At 31.8% G+C, this 18,288-nt stretch overlaps 1 long non-coding RNA gene across 1 annotated transcript; it reads left to right on the plus strand.

Moving 5' to 3' along the window:
- Nucleotides 1-13,867: 13,867 nt before the first annotated feature.
- On the plus strand, nt 13,868-17,347 carry LOC136233984 (uncharacterized). The gene is made up of 4 exons (XR_010691006.1): nt 13,868-14,165; nt 15,789-15,866; nt 15,955-16,098; nt 16,513-17,347. It is a non-coding gene; the product is annotated as an uncharacterized lncRNA (long non-coding RNA).
- Nucleotides 17,348-18,288: the final 941 nt, after the last annotated feature.

An 18,288-nucleotide genomic window follows, 5' to 3' on the forward strand; every position in this document is an offset into this window, starting at 1 on the left:
GGATCAAATTTATTTTTAGGAAAACCTCACTTTTAATCTTCAGGTTATTGGGATTCTCCATCTCATTTTATAAAATGACTTAATTTTTATCCTTGCCGTAAAATATTGGTTCAATTTTATCATTTTCTAATAAATTCCGTGGGCACGTTTTATTCGAAATAGAACTCCTGCACCGACTGGAACTCGCTGGAGCCACCAACGTCAACGGTGATAACACCGGGACTGACGGGACAAAACCACTTGTGGTGGTGCTTGGTGGAGGTGTTAGATAATGATTAAAATGAAATAAGGCAGCGATCTTGATCTAATGAAATAAAACTTTCTCTCTCTAACTCTTTTTTCTCTCTCTATTATTCTGTTAAAATTACAAAAGAAAAAGGTTTCAATATGAATTGAGTTAGTGAAAATACAATTTTGTGATTTTTGTATGTTACAAATTTATTGGTTATGGCAGAATAGACTAGAGAGAGAATGGAAGAGATTGAAGAGGAATGAGTCGAAATAGATGAGAGAGAAATAGGAGTTAGAGAGTGACTGCAAGAGATAGATGTTGAAAGAGGAAGAAAGTAGGGTTTTTAATTAAGGGAAAAGAAATGGGTATAAAAGTAATTTTAATTGGTGGTCCCACAATTCAATTTTTTAAAAGTTAAAAAATGCTAACATGGCGCGTTGACCAGACGTTGACCGGTCATTTTTACCTACTATACACCATAATGGGAGGTTACCTATAAGGTCGTACATATTAGTGAGACAAATTGAAGGTTGTATACCAAAGTATGAAATGGATCAAAGGTTGTACACCATTAATGAAATTTACCCCATTTATTCACCTAGACGAGTAAGTATAAATTTCGTGGGCGAAATTTTTTAAGGTGGGGAGGATTGTCACGTCCGTGTCTAAATTTTTAGAATTTATACCTAGATATTAATATATATTATAATTATTGGGTATGTGATTTTTATTTGGTGTTATAGGAAAAATTTGGAGTTAATTCGATGGGTTTAGGTGTAAATTAAAAGTTTAGGGTAATTATTAAAAGATTATATAAAGATGGAGGACCAAAAGGGATATTTGATAAATTTGGGATATAAATCCCAAATGTTCCAGACTCTCTCGACATCATCTTCTTTTCCTTCTTTTTCTTTCCTGTTTCTTTTGTCTCTTCGTCGTCTTCGACCGTTTCTTTGATTTACGGATATTCAACCGTCCAAATCACTTGAAATTTAAACTATAGCATCCTTAGGCATAGATCTAAATCCTAATCGAAGAGTTTCTGAATTTTGAAAGTGTTTGGAGGGGAAACGTCTTAGACTGATTTAGCGGAGGTAAGTAACTATCAACTATATTTTGAGTTTTATGTATACAGATATATATATATAATCAAAGAATTTCCAGAAATTGATATTTTAGGGTTATGCCGAAATTTTATAAAATTGAGGTTTTTCACAATCTTGCTTTTTATTGTGAAATTATAGTTCAAATGAACTATTGACTATGTTTATATATGAATTACAAATTTTACTTGGTTATGTTGATTTGAGGTTTTCGTTGATTGATTAACTTTGGAATTTTAGTTGATTAAGGATTGATATTTTGGAGAATTGAACACTTGTGAGCTTGATTATGATCAAGTGAAGTATATACATATACATATATGTTTTTGGTTTCAATATATATATATATATATATATGGAATTAAATGTTTGGTATCCATTGGGAGTAGTCCGGTATGGTGGATTTAATTTTCAAAGACCATATTTAGTGAGAAATATGGCCTGTGTACACAGTCTGAAGACCTATTGGGTATGACAGAGAAGTGTTGGGTAAGATCATATGGGATAGGCAATGTTAAGAGACGTCTCGTATATGTTGTGAATTGTGATTTGAATTATAAGGGGATGAACTCAAGAATGGATACAAGATTATATATTTTTGGTTTTTGGTTTAATACCTTGATCCTATTATGAACTTTAGTTTTGAGTATATTTTACATGGTTTTGATTAAATCCTTTATAAATGTCTATATATGTAGTTATATTAAGTAAAGTTGATTTTTAGAGCTGATAGTTTCTTATTGTGATTTTTATCTCATGTTTTCCAAATGTTTTTATTGTTTTGTTTTAGGCGAGGAATTGCAAGGTACCGAGAGGGGTACTCGATCCTAGGGCGAGGTTCGGTTACAGCTACGAGGTGCAAGTCGTCTCTAGGGTATTGCATCCATTTTGTTCATGTACATATATGTGGATAGTATACGGACACTTGTATAACTTGTTTTTGGCAGTGTCCTTTTGTTTGGTTTGTATTATCTACTGGTATATCTATAATTAGCTGGAGTTGAGAACTTATGGAATAGTGTGATATCGGTTATGATTAAGTCATAACTTTGAGCTAGTGATATAGAGAATTATCTATATAGGTGCTGCTGGAAGATCAGATTCATATCTGAATCTTGTGATGCATTTTTCGACCAGATAAGCCGAATCTGTCATGGAGTCCTAAATGAAAGTTCTTTATTTTTATCTTATGTTTCCAGGGGTTTTTGAATCGCATTAATCGGACTCCGTATGAAAAAGTTAAGCTGGAAACGATATATGTTATTCATTTTAGCTTTAAACCAGAATTTGGTTTTTGATTTGATTTTTCTCCTTAATTGAGAGATATTGCTACTGGTTTATATAATAAGTCAGTGGTAATGTCTCACCGTCTTATCTGATCTTATTTTGGGCCGGGTTTGACATAATGTTTCAGTCAAAGTGGAGATTTTGCCCCTACGTATGAAATGATGCGAGTTAAACCCTAATTTTTTTCCAAGCAAGATCAATTTTAGCCCCGCGTTATCGAAAATATAAAAAGACTGATTTACTGTTATTTAATTATCACGTCGAATCTTTCAAATAAGTTTATCGATCAATTGAAGCAGATTCATATACTTTTTATACCTATATTAATAACACTCGAAATATTTTAGACAATTTGACATAAAATTATGATTATTTATATGTAGCCGATTTAGTTTTTACTAGCATTTTAGCAAAAATTTTCTAATTTTGTATATATACTAATAAAACATGTTTTTTTTTCTAATTTTCTATAACGTAGGACTTAAATTGATCTTACTTGGAAACGTTTAAATTTGTATTGTTTCATATGTTAACGTTAAATCGACACATCCTTAAGACGTTAGGGTTAAACTTGGTTTTATCCTTAAAATCTATCTAGTCTTATCCCTAAATTAGTATGAATACTATATTCCTTCTGTATTTTTCCATGTTTATATTAACAAAAAATAAAAAGTAAAATCATATGTCACGCCAAAACAATATTTGCAAGACATGAATTCAATTCGGTTAATAAATTAGTATAAATAATTTATTAGTCTTCATATTTTTGCGCACCATATTGTTTAGTCTTTCTATTTTGAAAAACACATTATGAGGTCCCTACCATTTGTCACGCTTAATCCTTTAGTCCTTTTGTCTATTTTTTAATTTTTTTAAGCAAACATATGTTATCTTTCACGACAGTCATATTGGAATACAAAACGATCCTATTACTCTGTTATTTTTTGTCTCCCTATTTACACCAAAATATAACGGTTAATTTTTTTTAAATACACCGACAGACCAAAACGTTAAGAGTAACAGATTTTAGAGATTCTATGATGTGTTTTCAAAATAGAAGTACTAAACAATGTGTTAGGGAAAAAACGAGAGGTCTAATAAATTATATACCCATAAAATTCTGATATGATTTTACTCTCTTATTTTCTCTTGTTCCATCTACTTGGCCCAAAAGTTTAACTTCCCCCGAACTTTCAAAAGTTCTAAATGGTTAGTTATTCCTGTGTAATTGCATTCGATAACCTCATAAACTCTTGGAACTTCAACGAGATAGTTGATGTTTTGAGATTATTGAATACAATTGGACAAGTATAGAGGTTATTAAATGCAATTGGATAAGAATATAAGGTTTTTTAATGTAATTAGATAAGAATAGGGATAAGGTATCAAAATAGGCCTAAGGTTTTTGGGGAAGTATCAATTTAGGCTCAACGTTCAAAATATCATCAATATAGGCTTAACGTTTACAACATAATATCAATTTAGGCTTAACGTTTACAATATAGCATCAATTTAGGCCTCACGTACAAAATAGCACCAATATAGGCTTAAAGTTTACAAAATAATACAAATTTAAGCTTAACGTTTAAAAAATATATCCAAATTACGCTACACGTCATAATTAAATTAATCATATTATATTCTTGTCCATTAAGATCTTATATTTGTTTTTCATCAATAATTCCATGACTCCTAAATTTCATTGCTCATGTAATATATGCAAACTAAAAGTAATTGAATATCTACAATTTTGTTCGAAATATTGTAGATAGTCAATGACATATATCAATATTATTTTAACTAGCGTTCGAAATATTCAATTACTTTTAGTTTTCATATATTACATGAGCCATAGAATTTAGGATCATGGAATGATGATGAAAAACAAATATAAGGTTTTAATGGACAATAATACTAATTAATTATATTATAATAAATAATAAAATAGAACTAAATAAAAAAATAACATGTAAAGTTAATAGGAAAAGAATATAATATGGTTAATTTAATTGTGACGTTTAGTTTAAATTGGATATATTTTGTAAACGTTAAGCCAATATTGATGCTATTTTGTACGTGAGGCCTAAATTGATGCTATATTGTAAACGTTAAGGCTATATTGGTGCTATTTTGAACGTTGAGCCTAAATTGATACTTTTCAAAACACGTTAGGTCTATTTTAGTACCTTATCCCATAAGAATATAGAGTAATTTAGCACTTTAAAAATTTAGGGGGTTGTTGGAATATATCAAGCTTAATATTTTATACTAATTAAATATCTCACACAAATGGCCTGGCCTATATAACTATAGCTACTGTTTTCACAACTCTTGTTTTCTCCGCCCCTCTCTTGTCTTCTCTGTAAATGTGTCTGTGCATTCCATATTAATACCTCCCCTCGAGAGATCTCAAATCTGGAAAGTTGTTGTGATGTTGATGGTGTGCGATTAGGGTTTACCTTCTGCAGAAAGTGGCTCAACAAATCTTCGAGGTAACAAAGCAAATCAAATCTATGAAAACCAATTAAATCAGCATTCAGCAATGCTTTCAGAATCTCATCAAGTGATAGTCATGAACCTCCATGACGTTATCTGCTAAAATATTAATAGCACAAAGCTCTATATTTGAATTGCCCAATTCCAAGTTATTTCTGAGTTTTTGTTGGCATTTACTATTTGTTGCTCATTGGATTTTGATTCCATAATGATTTTTTTTTGCAGGAAATATTTTCTTTCCGAGCAACTACTTGAAAGCTATTGAATTTTAGAAGCATAATTCTTTCCGGTAAAACTTTGGACTTTTCATCTCTTGAATTTTAGGTTTTAATGAGAATTGTGAAGAGATCTATATTACTCCTAATCTATGCTATTGGGAAACATGTGTATCTATTGAATTTCCAGGGGTAGTTCTGAGAGTCTTATAGTTGTTATAGAAGCTTCACCAACTCCTTTTATTAGTTCAAGGAGGCAGAATCACCAGATAGTAACAAGGCTTGGAAATAGGTACATCCGAAGTATCAATCCACGAAAAACAATAATATAAAGAAGTGATTATAGTTCATTTTGGGATGTGAAAACCACTCGTACCAAAGAAAATGACACTTTCTTAATGCATATGTATAAATAGGAAACAACTAGCAGATAAATACCTATAACTTGCACAAGCATGTGAGAGTTTTTCTAGAGGTAGTCATAAGGGTCAGATTTGACTCTTACAATACTTCCTACTATCTTTTCTGCAAATGTTTCTGAATCCTGGAGAAGCTCCTGAACTAAACTATTTTTCAAATAGATAAGTTTAATATTATCAGCAATCACCATTTCATTATTCCTGATAATATTAAACTTATCTACTTGAAAAAGAGTTTAGTTCAGGAGCTTCTCCAGGATTCAGAAACATTTAAAGAAAAGATAATAGGAAGTATTGTAAGAGTCAATTCTGACCCTTATGACAACCTCGAGAAAAACTCTCACATGCTTGTTCATGTTATAGGTATTTATCTGCTGGATGTTTCCTATTTATAAATATGTATATAAGAAAGTGTCATTTTCTTTGGTACCAGTGGTTTTCACATCCGCACATGAACTATAATCACTTCTTTATATTATTGTTTTTCGTGGAAATTGGGATAATACTTTGAAGTCAGCATCCCAATTCGATATGTATATGGAGCAAATGCAACAAGTCTTGGAAAAAGCTCGGATGTCCTACCATGTGAAAGAGAGGGCTTATGAAAACTTGAGTATGCAACATCAAATGTTGCTTAGGGAGTTCGATCATCAGAAGATATATGGAGACTTCTAGGTTCAAACACGAACTATACATGACGAGAAATCTCTTAGATGGCTATGAAAAAAGCTTTGAATGAGACAACTAAAGAATTCACCGAGTATGGTGGTCCTGAAGAACCAATTTACATGGATACATGGTCTAGTGGTCCTGTTTTGAGCACGAGTGAACAGGAGAAGTTGCCTTTTAAAGAAGAGATGACACAATATGCTCCAGATGAAGAACAAGATATGACAGAATGTGCTCCATCCGAAAAACAAGTTACTCAACAATCTATTTAACTGATCCAACTTTATGTTTTAAGTGAAATTTGATTGAAACTTCTTAACTTTGTTTTAAACATTGTTGGTATGCTAATTTTTGTTATTAGACGTTTCTATCATAATTAGTTTGTCTATGATAAAACTATGCCAGCTATGCTTGAAAGGTAACTTGATTTGAATGATATCTACATCAGCCTATGATCTCTGTATCTTTATGAGATGTTTTTAATTGAAATTATTTGATCCAATTTAATTCCATTTGACATCTTAATATGTATTTCCATTGTTTCCAAGTAAATAGAGTGAATTTATATATGAGCATTTCTGAATTAGAAGGATTATATATGTGCTAAGTTGCACACAAATAGATATCAGAAATGTTATTTCTAAAAAGAAACGGAAATAGAAACGAAAAAGAAATGTTATGTTCATCTTTGACTGTTATTTCAGTTGTGGTCATATAAATGTAAGACTTGCTCCATATTTTGAAAATTAAACCCACCACGTTAATAAATGTGATGGAAATAATTGACATCCTTCTTTTATTCACTATAAAGGAGATTCAGATGCTCCATCATCATAAGGTTCAAATGGAGTAGATGGTTATTCAGCTTTGATGAGGATTTAGTATGTGGCTTGATGAGTTTTGACAAGTTGCTGCGGCAAGCATACTTTTCTCCTAATAAAATTTTTGCAGATCGGGTTATGGGTTCATAACTATCACTTGATGGTGTTCCCTACTTTCTTGAGGAAGTGTTTCTAGCGAGTTAAGCATTGTTTCTTCCTTCATAGTCCATTCCTCTCTTCAATAATGCTCTTTTTAAGGACAGATGTTTGATTAAAGAAATTGCATTCTTTTAAGGGCATATATGATGATTCACTGAAGGGAACACGGTCTGTTTGCATAACGGTACCGACATATTTTTTTTGCAACGGAGAACCATCATTTATAGGGATGGTTTGGCCCCTACTCATCTATCCATCTTTATTTGCGATTGCGGCTCCCAACATATGAAGGGTTGTGCATTTTCTTTTATGCTCCAAGGAGGCCAAAACGATGTCTTTCCTCACATTTTTGGGGAAGTGTTCCTACCGAGTTAAGCTTGGTTTTTTCCTTCATAGTTAATTTTCCTCGTCGGAAATTTATCAAACTCTACCAGTTAGAGACGAGATTATGTAAGCATTGCTCAATGCTCTGGTTTAATAGGTAGAATGGTTTTTGTCTTTTAAAGTTAGAGTTTGATTACAATGAAACTAATGTTGTTCTAAATTAGTAAATGAATATGTTGTTCTAGTCATGTGCACCCAATGATGTTTAATTTCCAATTCCAAATTCTTATTTTTTTTTTTGTTGAGGATGTTACAAAAATATTTCAGAACGTTACAACCAAGATTTGCATTTTCAGGCTACCTGAATATCCTAAGCAGCTTCTGACTCACCTTTCACAATCATTCCACACCACAAAATCACTCTAAATTAGAGTAAAACAAATAAATGTTATCATGATTATTGATATACGTGAATATCAGATTTGGACAGACCAGACATATCTATATAGAAATTGTATTTTATCGAACTTATTCACATCTCCTCCTCTGGTAAAATTTTGTCTTATGGTTTAAACGTGTAGAAAAAATGACTGAAACTGTAAAAGTAACTAAACATATCTCTTGAGTGACTGCTATATCTCTTATCTTATGTTTTCTTTTCTTTGGTGTTCCTCTTTTATGTATCACAGAAGGTTAACAGTATTTTATTATATGGTAGACAACAGCTTCACACCAAATGGTTGAATTTAAGTAAAATGGTGTAAGGTATTTTATTATATACTTTCTCATATTTGGATTTTGCCCCCAAATTCCATTCTTAGTCAACTAAGAGTAGTTTAAGCTTCCCTGTAACTTCGTGGTAAGCTTGAAGAAAATTAGGGATAAGATAAGTTTTTTTCCCTGCCAAGTGGTCCACGCTTTCTTAACTCTAGCAGCTCAACCAAAGGGACTCAATCAAACTGTTCTTCTAGAAATGATGGGATACTCACAGCACCAAACAAATCTTATTTTTAGGTTTAGTTTCAGACAAATCAATCTACTTAATCTTATAATTAATAAATTGTATAAGGCTAACTCCTTCTAAAGTTATTGAAAAAAATTAATTTTGTCCTTATCTTATAAAACATCTTAATTTTGTCCATTCATAATTTCTTTTGTGAATTTTATTTTGATAATAGAAAATTTGATTTAGTTTTATCATTTTCAAAATAATTTCGAATAAAAAGTTTCCACCAAATTTATTAGAAAATTGAGCCAATAATTTACAGCAAAGATAAAAATTAAGCCATTTTATAAAATTAGAGGGAAATTCCCAATAACCTCATGATTAAAATTAAGGTTCTCCTAAAAATAAATCTGATCCATAGTAAAATTATATATGACTCGACAACAACACACGTAATCGATACTATCCCAATTAGGTTAATACGAGATTGAAATGAAATTTTTTGGGTTAGATTACGGTTTAATCATTTTGACACTAATTCAAAATTGACACGACATGATCACAATACAAACTCAATAGTTGCAACATGTAATATTTATGTTGTAAGTTTTTATACATTTTTTATTGGGACAAGGGTCTAATTTAACCATGCCGCTTCAATCAAAGTGCAGGTTTAACGTATGAAGTGATGCAAATTAAACCCTAATTTTTTCAAGCAATACCAATTTTAACCAAGCTCTGTCCAAAATTTAAATGATAATGTGTTCAATTGATCTAAATGATCCCTGAGTTGCGTACCTTCCTGCATTCGCAGGCCAAACAGATGTTGTTTCAGAAGAAGTTTGTTCGTTAGAGATTTCGTCATGTATAAGCTCTCTAACTTCATCCACAGACCGGCAGCAGTCTCTTCGTCTGAGACCTCAGTGATGATGTCATCTGCGAGGCACAACATAATTGTTGAATGTGCCTTTTCTTCCAGAATCGTCATCTCAGCAGTGACTTCTCCCGTTGCCTTCTTCAACGGCGTCCACAGACCTTGTTGTTTTAACAAAGCCCGCATCTTGATCTGCCATAGACTGAAACTATTTCTCCCAATAAACTTTTCGATTTTCACGTTCATCGCAGACATCTTTCTCTGATACCAGTTTGTTGTGCGAAATTAATGAAAGATAAATAAACAATCAATCGAAAAACACAGATTTACGTGGTTCACCAACGTTGTGTTGGCTAGTCCACGGGCAGAAGGAGAATAGTATTATTAGGAGGCGAAAATCAGATTACAATGATTAGGTTACATAATGGGGGTATTTATAATACCTAATCTAACCTAATCCCACTAGGAACCCATGATCCTAATCCCACTAGGAACCCATGATCCCAATCCAACTAGGAACTCATGATCCCAATCCAAATAGGAACCCATGATCCTAATCCAACTAGGAATCCGAAACCCAAATCCTACTCCGAATAGGAAACGGGATATACTGATTCAAGGCATTACGACAACACGTAAATATCGCATTTGGACAAACCAGGGTCTAGGGTATGGAGGAGCCCAAAAATAATATTTTTAGAAAAAAAAATACAAAAATGAAATCTTAAAAGATAAAACAGTTAAGGAAATAATCCTAGGCTTAAATAATTTGCAACACATATCTAGGCACAATGGAGGGAAGGGTCCAAATATAATGTTTTATAAAAAATACTGAAATTAAAATCTCAAAATGATAAATACATGTCATAGTCCTAAATAGTCACAACACATAAATTTATTACTATAATAATTTTTCACATGTTGATGCAAATGATTCTTTTTCAGAAATGAAAGTTTCGCAAATCTTTGGCCAAAATTATTGCTGCAGCATTTGAAATTCTTGAGTTTGTCAAAACAGCAGATTATTATCAAAATGTTTCGATTGCGCTTCGAATCCACTTAACTATATATCTGCTAAAAGAAATTTTTTAGAGTTAAAATTATTGAAAAACTATTTGAGATCATCATCGCAAAAAAAGATTAAATAGTTTAATAATTTTATCTATTGAGAAAAATATATTAGAGAATGTTGGTGTATGCTTATTTTTAGTGATTCTGCATTTAGAAATGCTCGTAGATAATATTTTGTATGAGCAACTAAGTTTTTAATATGAAATAAAATATTTTTTTATTTCAAACTTTATTAGATCCCTTGTTAAAAGTAATAAAAATGTGTCATTTATAAGTAATTTTTCTTTTTATATAATTGATTTTTTACCTGTACTTATTTACTATGCCCTGGTTTGAAGCTTCGCCCCTACGCCTCCAAAATCTCAGGATCCGTCTTAGTTAACAGTATTTTATTATATGGTAGACAACAACTTCATACCAGATGGTAGAATTTAAGCAAATAGTGTAAGGTATTTTATTACATAGTTTCTCATATTTTGAATTTGCCCCCAAATTCCATTCTTAGCCAACTAAGAGTAGTTTAAGATTCCCTCTAACTTGGTCGCCAGATTGAAGAAAATTAGGGATAGGATATGTTTTTTTTCCTGCCACTTGCTCCACTCTTTCTTAACTCTAGTAGCTCAACAGGTGAGACTCAATCAAACTATTCTTCTAGAAACAATGGGATACACAACTTTTTTTGAATGAAGGTTGGAACAAGGACAGAAAAAGAAGCCAAACATCCAAGCCAGGCTGGCACCCCTAGCCGCTTAAACTGCCCAGCCCATTATATTAAAAAATCCAAAAGAGTACAAAGAAAGGATAAAACAGAACGGATATTGTAGGAAACAAATGAGGGTTACAGAAAAACCGAATTGAAATTAAGAACGGAAATCGGAAATCGAACTGTGCCGTGGCGGAGACCACTTAACACAATTTAAAGGCTTCTAAAGGCCAACTCTATATATACCCACTCAAAGGGTTATAAGTTTCCCATGTGAGATTGTAAAAGTGCTCTTGAGAGCAAAGTGGTTAAAGACAAATATACCCCACACTTTCAAACCCATTTTTATTCAACACACCAAAGTTTCAAAGCCATTTTTCTAACAGATATGTCCAACGTTACATAGATCGTCAAAAATAAAAGATTGACAAAATTCAGGGGCAGAGTGCCACCAGGTTAATCACGGGGATGAAGCTCCAAAGCGTGCCAAAGAGTCAGCCGAGCGGTTTCCTTCCCTGTAAATGTGTAATTATTACCTCCATATTAGCGCATTAGTGTAAAAATCTCGTCCAAGCTTGTCGGATCAGCCACGGGACCTTCGAAGAACGCTGTTTTAACATGCTTACCACAAAAGAAGAGTCTGATTCTATCCATAGTTGGTGCCACCCTTTTTCCCATGCGATTTCAATTGCGAAAATGACAGCCCCAGCTCAGCAATATGCACAAAGGATTCACCAATGGGGAAGGCGAAACAGCCCTTCGGGAACCCTCTATGGTGTCGAAAAATGCCTCCTGAACCTGCCAAACCTGGTGAGCCTGATGCGGATCCATCTGTGTTGGCTTTGGTCCATCCCGCCGGCGGGGGACCCAGCGAACGATAATTATGTTCGGGGCAGGCCGCTGTCGAATGGTTCCGGGGTCAGCAAAATGTCTAGTCTCACGAACCGAGAGCCATAGCCGGGATTTAGTAATTTGGATTGATATCTTTAAAAAAAGCATGGTTCTGAGTTTTCCGGATCAGCCAAGGGCAAGTGATGATTGCCACTCTCCAAAGGTTCATCAAATGTTTAGGAATCCTTCGATGTTGCAAATCATTGAAGAAGTCGGCGAATGGGCCAGCAGGTGTTATCGTGGAATTGAAGAATTCTCCAGCACCAAACAAATCTTATTTCTGGATTTTGTTTCACACAAATCAATCTACTTATAAAGCTAATTCCTTCTAAAGTTATTGAAAAAGATAATAATTTTGTCCTTATCTTATAAAACAGCTTAATTTTGTCCATTCATAAACTTTTTTGTGAATTTTATTTTGATAATAGAAAATTTAATTTAATTTTATCATTTTCAAAATAATTTCGAATAAAAAGTTTCCACGGAATTTATTAGAAAATGATAAAATTGAACCAATATTTTAGGGCAATGATTAAAAGTAAGCCTTTTTGTAAAATGAGAGGGAAATTCCCAATAACCTCAAGATTAAAATTGAGGTTTTCCTAAAAATAATTTTGACCCATAGTAAAATTATATATGACTCGACAACACCACACGTAATCGATATCATCCTGATTAGGTTAATACGAGATTGAAATGAAATTTTTTGGGTTGGATTACGGTTTAATAATTTTGACACTACTTCGAAATTGACACGGCACGATCCCTATAGAAACTCAATAATTGCAACATGTAATATTTATTTTGTAATTTTGTATATTTTTTTATTGGGATAAGCGTCAAATTTAACCATAACGCTTCAATCAAGGTGCATATTTAGCTCCTAACATATGAAGTGATGCAAATAAAACCCTAATTTTTCCAAGCAAGACCAAGTTTAGCCAAGCTCTGTCGAAAATGCAAAAAGACTGGTTACTGTTATTTAATTATCACGTCGTATCTTCCAAACAAGTTTGTCGTTAGATTGAAGCAGTTATATATATTTTTTATTTTTCTTATAACTATATTAATAACACTATAAATATTTAAGAGAATTTGATAAAAAATTTGTGATTAAGTTATATGTAGCAGATTTAGTTTTTAGCATTTTAGCAGAATTTTTATAGTTTTGTTACTAATAAATTAATAAACTAAAGTGATAGTAAAATACTAATAAAACATGTTTTTTCTAATTTTCGTAAGGTATGACTCAAATTGATCTTACTATCAGAGTTAAATTTGCATAATTTCATACGTTAAGGTTAAATCACAATAGAATTAAGAACGTTAGGGTTAAATTTAAGACTAATATTTGGCCCAAACTGTTACAGTGAGAGACACCATGTGTCACATGTCAAAAAGAAAATAACTTATTGGTAAATACTTGTGAACTTTTAAGAATTTAGAGAACAATTGAAATTTTGAGGTTATTGAAATTAATTATATAAAGATAAAATTGGACAAAAATATGAGGCTATTAAAGATAATTAGACAAAAATAGAAGGTCTAATTTAGAACTTTAAAACTTTAGTGGGTAGGTGAAGTTTGAGAGGAAGGGATGACATCACCTATATAACTGGACTTACACCTTTACTCTTCTCAATCGCGGAATAGCAATTAGCGTTACCCAATGTTCATAGATATCTCCTGTGTGAGATCTGAATAGTAGATAGCCCATATATCAATTATGGATACGGTTAGGATTAGGGTTTATCTTCTCCAGAAAGTGGCATAATCAATTCTATAGAAATCAATACTTAGGATTAGGGTTTATCTTCTCTAGAAAGTTAGCATTCATCAATGCTTTTAGGATCTTATCTCTAACTGCTCTGTCCTCGAGTAAATTTCCAAAGAGAATCAAGCTTAATTCTATAAAAACCCTTCCTCAAGAAAGAAGGGAGGAGCATCAAGTGATGGTCAGTATTTTGATCCTATCTTAATAATTTTTTTTGCAGGAAACTATTAACAAATCAAATTCCTGCGTTTTTCTTTGTTGGGTTTCATGTTTTAATAGCAATTCTGAAGATATAATGAGTTTTTCAACTACTCTAGCTTATTATATGTGTTTACAAATGATCTATCATTATTAATTTTTCTTTAATTACTTGTTTTCTATAGTGGTTTTTAAAAAATGATTATGCCAAAAGGTGAGAATTTTAGGATTGTAATTGTGATTTCAATAGATTTATTGTCAAATTTGTTTGTTTGTGAGTGCCTTACATAAGTTGTCTGATGTGTTCTATAAGTTTGTTTTAAACTTGATATGCTCATTTTTGTTAGATGTTGCTCTCTAGTGTGTTTGTTTATATAACCTATCTAATGTGTGAGGATGATATGATTACTTGAAATTGAAACCGCAAGTTTGTTTATGCTTCTGGTGTTATGATAAGTTTTTTTATACAAATCAAGATTGTTTGTTATTTGCTATGATGAAACTATGCTGCTAATGCTTGATCTGAATATTATGTAAATTTCAGCAGACAATTATTTTTGCTGTAATTTCCTGCATTTTCAACTAGTTGAGATTGTGGCTTTGGGAGTAACTATTTTTAGCTTAATTTGCAATGGAGAAAATTGCAGAGTCCAAATCTGTGTTTGTTCATTTAGTAAAGCATTAGCTATTGTTCATTTTAGTTTGACAATGCTAGATGTTTCTCTCAAAATACTAATTTGTTGTTTGTAACAAATGATTAGGAAATTGTTGGTGCCTGATTTTCTCAATTGGTATTATTGTTTTGCTTCAATTCAGTTGCCTACTTTTAGGCGGATTGATTCAACCGATATCATTCATTGCATTTGTAATGACTATATTATCAGCTTTTTTAATTGTTTGATCAACACCGAATGAATTTAATTCCATTGAAGATCTTAATCTATTTCCATTGTTTCCAAGTAAAGAGATTGAATTTAGAGATTAGCATTTTTGAGGAATATATATGTGCTATGTTGCACGGAAACGGAATGCGGAAAATCTACGGAAGAAGAGTTCAACAGAGTATATAAAAATGTAACTTCCTAGAAAAGAAAAATGTCTCCGTTTGTACCGGAAATGGAAGGATGATTTGAGCCATATTAGGAATTCAATTCTTACATTGACTGGCTTTTTAGATACTTAATTAATTCCGATTAAGGAAAACTTATACACAATAATTAGTGATTCATCAAAGAAAGAGAAAGGAATTCTTGTTAGAATTTTTTAGATAATATTTTGGGTGTAGAAAGTGAAAGACACGCCAAATATATAAATAATTATGAACTTTTGAAAGTTCATGAGATTTTTGAGATTATTAAATACAATTGAACAATAATATGGATTATTGAATGTAATTGTATAAGATTATAAGGTTATTTAATGTAATTAGATTAGAATAGAGGGTAATTTAGAACTTAAAAAATGTAGGGGTTGTTTTATGTATGATGCCTATTATTTGATATGAATTCAATATCCCATACAAATAGCCTGACCTACATAAATGCATATTGTAAATGTGGTTGTGCATTAGACATTGATATCTCCAATCTTATGTGCTGTGGATTAGGGTTTACGTTCCACAAAAAGCGGCTCAACAGATCTGGCAGGCAACAAATAAAATCAAATCGAAATCAACATCAAAGAGGTAATAAGAATCATTATTTTATAGATAGCTAGGGTTGTTAAGAACGGAAAATATTCACAAAAATCTGAAAAACCTTAACTATGTGCAGGAAAAACAATGGTGAAGAAACATGAGAACAGCAAAGATCTTTCAGGCTTTCTCAAGAACAAAAAAAGGATATTTTATCAGTGATTGCTGAATGTTGCCGGCGAAAACAATCTCTTCTAACAGCGAGGATGATATGAGACTGCAAGTAAGTTTATGTTTAAATTACTAATTTCTTCTTTAAATATGCATTATTTAAAGAAAATCATTCTAGAGATCTTGTGTTGTTTAGATGCATTTTTGGTTGATTGATCCTACAAAACCATGGTGCTGTACCTAAAAATTAATATTGATCAATTTGTTTAGAGAAGCAGCAGCAACAGAGTACTTAATATCTAGAACACTCTTGGGTATTGTTATGAACCCCGTCCCCCTCTAGGATATTTTGCTCAATGCCATTGCAGATGAGGCTGTTTTATGTCTGAAAAGTCTTGATGCAAACACATTACCTTTAGAAATGTCAGCAGAAATCTCTCTCACTGCTAGGATAGTGGAGAAAGAAGTTTCTTTATAAATGTTCCGCCATAAAAAATTTTCACTGACATATTGCGACATGTTCTAGGATCGTCAAGCTCAAGCGAAGCGCTAGTAATTCCCAGTTTTCCTCATCGAGTGTTCGGGAGTATGAGCATTGTCCCAAGCGCTGTGGATTTTGACTTGGGTGCACGTGAATTATGGGACTGGGATCCTTGCAAAAACGTCCCTGAAGATGACCGTACTATGTTCGTGGCGTTTTCAAGAGGTTTTCCAGTGACGAAGGAAGTTACAACTCTTTTCATTGAGTTAATTGGTGTGGGTGTTGTTGATGTTAAGATGCAAAAAAAAAATGCCAGAAAATGAACAACCATTGTTTGGAAAAATGATCCTGGATAGATTTCTCTGTCATATTGGGCGAAAGAACACCTCCATGAGTAATTTTTACATCAGCAGCAGCAACAGAGTAATTCAAAGCAGTAGTAGCAACAGCTAGATGAAGGGAATGCACTACATTGGAAAAAGAGGCAGAATCAAATGGAAGGTAAAGAGAAAAAACACCAAATACAATGGATTCACTATATTGGGAATGCAAGATGTGCAAATGTTGATGAGGTTGCCAAAATAATAAAGACACTTAGAATGAACAAAGGTATAAATAATCCAAGTAGTTGAGATTACAGGCTTTGGTTGTACTTCAGTTTAGAGTTAATGTATCAATATTGCCCACGTTTTAATCATCTTGTCTAATCCATGGTTATCTCTGAATTTGAAGGTTGTTTCTATTTATTCAGTTCTTAGGACAACGTAATATGCTAGTTTTTGAAGAATCATTACAGTGTTTTCAGAATTTCCATTAAAACATAAAACCCAACAAAGCAAAAGTGCAAAGATTTACCATAAGGCTAACTCGATTGGTTAAGAAAAATAGGTGCCTACAAAAAAATTTAAGACAAAATCAAAATCCATGTGGGTTTGTTAGCAACAAAAAAAAACAAAAACACATAAATAAATTTTATGAATGAAGAAAAAAAAATATGATGTTAAAAAATTTATAATAATATTTAATATTGGTTTAAAGATATTATATTAAAAAATAATTACAATTTGAAAAAATTAATAATACATTTTTTCAAGTATATTAATTTTGGTGTATATGTAGTTCCAAAACTTCTTTAAAATTAATTAGATTAAATTTGAAACTAAAAGATAAATTTTTTTTATGTATATAACTAGAGGCAATTTTAGACTTTCATTTACAAAAACAAATGTAAAGACTAAAGAATTGATTAAGATAAAACTTAGGGAACTTATAATAATATGATGGATTTACTAGCGTGTTAAGTAAATACATAAAAACCTTATAATTATTTACCCTGGTATTTATATATTTTGCGTTTTTTTTACATGTGGCAAAGTGTCTTTCACTTTCTACATCCCGAAAATTCTATTGAGATATAAGCAGCGCCAGCTCTGCCTTTAGGAATAGAGCGGTCGCCTAGGTGCGCCAAAAAATAGGTGCATATATAATAATTTTTTCATATATGAATAATATTTTATTGATTAGTTGTATTATCTGTTAAAAATAAATAAAAATTAACATCGAATATAAATTTTAATTAGCAATTTTACATCTAAAAGGGTCATGGCAAATTTTAGATAATAATATTGTTATGTTTTATGATTATTTTTTTCTTTTTTCCCAAATTTTAAAGTTACACGGTATTTTTCATTTTTTTAGGAAAAGGTTTATATCATTGCATTAGATGATATTTGGAAGATTTTAAGTGATTGACAAATATTAGTTAATTCAGTTTTTTCTAATTTTCAGTAAGGTAGAGCTAAAATTGATCTTACTTGGAAA

Source organism: Euphorbia lathyris, chromosome 6 (genome assembly GCF_963576675.1).
Source record: "Euphorbia lathyris chromosome 6, ddEupLath1.1, whole genome shotgun sequence".
NCBI classification, from domain to species: Eukaryota; Viridiplantae; Streptophyta; class Magnoliopsida; order Malpighiales; family Euphorbiaceae; genus Euphorbia; species Euphorbia lathyris.